Here is a 4,649-nt window from a genome sequence, read left to right as displayed (position 1 = left end):
TGCAATATATTGCAAAGCATGCCAGACGCATTTGCTGACCCAAAGAAAGTAACTATATTCTCATTGCAAATGCTCCTATTAAGTCCTAGAAGGACAAAGTCTATGGTACGCTTGAAGCGTATAGACAAGTTGGTTTCAAATAAACTTCTTGATAAAGAAGATGAGCAAATGATCTAAATGATCATAATAAAGGAGGCAACTGATCTAGAAGATCACATGACATAACACTTCATAAAATCTCATGAGAGATTCAGGTACCTGAATATATGAATGAAGAGATCTCTATGTTATGTCTTTATGAAAAATAAGGAGGTTGGAACCGATATAAAATGTTTGTCGACGACATCTATAATAACGCTAAATATATATGAGGATCTTAAGTCTGGAGAAACAATTTTGAATAGAATTGGTTTCATATGAAAGACATGTAGTTTTGAACATGTAGTTTTAAACATGTGGTTCAAATACTTGAAGTATAAAGTCAATGGTATGTGCAATCAGTTTTCGATATCTTGTATGTCTAGCATAACATGAAAACTTGATATGCATCTAAAGTCTATTGTATGACTTATATGACAATCCTTGAAGGATTTAAATCGCTTGAAGCATATACAATTCTTGATCTTGAAGTACTACTTCCTCAGTGCAATTTGTGCACAAATATATCTTGCTATAACTATAGGCATGATAATATGATACCAAGAGTTTTCACCTCTATGTGAAGATATTGAACTGACGGTTACAACAAGATCATATGAAGATAATCCATCTCTATCAAGAATGATGATTTTCAAGGTGCAACATATTCATTGGAGTTAATATGGCGGATTTATTCACCAAATCTTTGCCAACGTCAACCTTCAAGAAGCTAGTGCACAAGATTGGGATGCGAAGGCTCAAGGATGTGAATTGATGTTCTCATCTGGGGGAGTTAATACGCATTGTACTCTTTTTCCCTTACAAGGTTTTGTCCCACTAGGTTTTCCTTGCAAGGTTTTTAACGAGGCAACCAAAAGGCGTATTGTTAGATATGTGTACTCTTTTTTCTTCTCTAGAATTTTTTTCCCACTGGGTTTTATTTTAGTTAAGGTTTTAACGAGACACATTATCTGTTGAATAGACATTCAAGGGGGAGTGTTATAAATAGAATTTTATTTATGGTGAATGTCTATATTTAGAGAGATTCTAGGGTTCATTTCTTGGTGGCTAAGTCACCCACTCCCTATAAATAGAGGGTTCTTTTCTATTGTAATTCATCCCAAAATCAATAAGAATTCTCTCTCCCTACTTTTCCTTGCAATATTCTTCTTCTTCTTTTATTGTTTCATAATAGTAATGTGTATTTCTGGAATAAATTGTGAAAAATGATTGTACATATTAGGCGATAAGAAGAACTCCAATATAGTCGATGTCAAATATAACTATGTACAATATAACGATACGCCAACTTTTATAGAAACATAATGGTGACATTTGACAAAAAAAAATATCGTAGGTGAATCACCTCACTACCATAGACGGGTGAATTTATGTTGCGATCAAAACACTCACGCAAGTGCACGTGATCGTCAAGTAATAAAGTAGTGAGTAGAGTATCGTTCCCACGAAGACTTGTGATTAACTATTGACTGATTTAAACTCAATTAACTTATCGATCCAAGAGATTTTTCACAAAAGATATTCGTCTTTAATTTACTACCTAAAATATCAATTAATAAACTAACTAAAATAATCAACCAACAAATAGCAATTTCAAATGAAAATCAGTAGAGGAGAATATTCGAGGGTCACGGGCTAGTTAACAATCATGTTGCGTTCTTGGCTTAAAATAACTAATTGATTTATCTGGGTTGTTGATTGACAAGGTTAATATTGCTCATAATAATCTGTCGAATTCTTACTCGCCTATTCAAGTTAACCTAACGCCTATATGTCTATGGAGTTAGAATCAACAAGAATGCATTCATAAATCCTGTATTTCAAACAAGCAAGGCAATTAGGTATATGTCTATCCTAATTGCGAATCTGTTCCCCGATGCCCGGGTTCAAGAACTTGCTCTATTTAATTCTATATGCAATCCAAAGTTCTCACTTTCGAGTTCAACTATAGATTCGTAGATAGTATTCCACTGTTAGCTACTCTGCAAAATAATTAAGAACAGAATTAAATAAACAACCCAATATGATTAAACCAACTTTGTTAAATTAAACTTCAAACAACAACATTCATGTTTCACCCATGACCCTAGAACAATGGGTTTTAGCCACTCATACTAGTGTTCATCACAATAAGGTTTAATTTCATTCAAAACGTAAACACAAGAAGAAGAAAAGAAGAACTTGATGTTGGATTTTCCTCCTTGCCTCTTGCCTCTATGTTTCTTGCACTAAACTATGAAAACCTTGATATTTTACTCCTTGCTCGAGCTTGACTTTATATAGGTTAAGTGAAAATTCCTCCAGATTTCCGACTTTGCCCTTAACAGACCCTTTCCGGAACTGGGACTAGCGCGAACGCGCTAATGTTCTCGCTAAAGTTCGCGCTAATTCCCTGACATTCTGCCTCCTGCTTCTGGACTAGCGCGAACGCGCTAGACCTCGCGCTAGGCTTCGCGCTAGTTCAGGCCATTTTTTCTTCACTTCGTTGTCTCGTCTTTGCGCGCACTCAGCTCCGAGGGGTCTTTCTTGCTCCAATGCAACTCCAATCACAACTTTAAGGCATCATATAGGCTCACCATCCTGCAATGTGTAAAATTCACAATTAGAGCCCATTTTTCATCATTTAACCATATTATGACATTGAAACATAATCAAGCGGGAGCATAAACAATCGCCAAATCACCTAGACTTAGCCTATTATCAACACCCCACACTTAATTCATTGCTCGTCCTCGAGCAATCAAACTATACTCTCTAGAGGTTCCACTCAACAATTTCCCTTAACGCATTACACCCAGAACAATTCACATATGCTACACCTAGTAGTGAACAATCTCAGCCTCAAAGGTCGAGTCTCAAATGCCACGCAATATTCACACTTCCTCAAATTACACTACACAGAAGCCAAGACTTGTTTTTCCTTCACGAGTCACATGCCCTCACCATCATAGCAAAGAAAGTAGAATCAATCCACACATTCGAATTTCATGCTCACATATATCAAAGAAAATCACTCACACTCACAATAGACGTCACATGCATGCAATTGGTACCATAAGCTTGCCCTTAATGTAAATCTCTACTAATGTAGGCTCGCTCGATCTAAAATTAATTAGGACTTTTTCATGGTTGTAATGTGGGCTAAGGGACGGGTAGGATATATTTAGGAATAGTGACTAAACCTCCCAAGCACTTTAACACATCACATGATAACTTAAGCGCAATTTCTTCAATCCCAACTTCAAATTTTCAACAAAAATCACTCCCAACAACGTTCCCTTTCTCTTTAAGAACTACCTTAATGTATTTCCCACTAGCAAGAATAGGACAACAATTTATTCACTTTGCCTTATCTTTTTTTTTTTTCAGATTTTGTTTTGCTTTTCCAAATTTCGCTAGTGGTGTATTATTTTACAGAATAAGTGCACCCTTCTTTCTTTCATTGGTCCCACTCAAAAGCCACCCCACTCTTAATTCCTTATTACTTCTTTTAGCGCTCATCTCACGATTAAAGTGCTTTAAGAGGAAAAGGGATCAAAACAATGCCAATTAAGAACAAAAAGGGCACAGGCTTGTAATGTGGGTGCCAAATAAAAGTCTACAGGCTCAAAAGAGGTAACCAGGGATAGATTTTAATTATGATAAGCAATCAAGCTCAAAAAGATCAAAGAAAGCCTAAAATCACTTTTCAAACCGAACATCACCTAAAATTTCGCTTCGACTCACATACCGGGCAAGTTCTAGACACAAATGCAACACATGGACTACACCAAAAACCTCACCACACATGGCATATGACTCATTCCAGATCAACTCATCGAGACACTCCATTATGAGTATTCAAGTCAGTGACAAACATACAAATTAAGGCACTTCAGTGAAATTCAACCAATAAGACTAAGCGTTACACTCTAGTTTCTGTTGTGTTCAGGTGTGTCAACGCTATGGGTTCTCTTTTGATTCTCTAGCTCGTAGCCCATTAAACCTAATCTACAAATCAAAAAAAAAAATAAACTAACAAAAAAACTACCTATACCCGGTTCAAGTTTAAACCCTTGGAAAAGAACCGTGGCCCAAAGAAAAACCAAGGGGGAGTTACTACACTACCTAAGAATAAAAAAATAAAAAAAAATCTTTTTGGTATTTTTCTAGACTAACTTCCCTCAAGAAAATTGTCCAAAGGATCCGTCATCAGGAAGAGTCTTCATATTCCATTTTTTTTTTCGTTTTTGATTGATCGACTTAGTCCCTCAAGAACCCCGCCGAAAGAGATCCGTCGTCGGGACAAGCCACTTACCTATTTTAAACTAATGAACTCTTACTCAACATCAAAACAATCAACACCACACAAAACAACACAAAATCAAGCAGTCAAATGATACAATTACATATATACACTAAAGTATCCCCCACCCCGCACTTAAAGTGAAGACATGTCCCCATGGCTTAAGAATTGAAGTACTAGTGAGGTAAAGGAACTTCCCTGAATG

Source organism: Nicotiana attenuata, unplaced genomic scaffold (assembly GCF_001879085.1).
Source record: "Nicotiana attenuata strain UT unplaced genomic scaffold, NIATTr2, whole genome shotgun sequence".
Lineage (NCBI taxonomy): Eukaryota > Viridiplantae > Streptophyta > Magnoliopsida > Solanales > Solanaceae > Nicotiana > Nicotiana attenuata.
The sequence above is the reverse complement of the archived record's forward strand: the minus strand, read 5'-3'. Positions refer to the sequence as shown.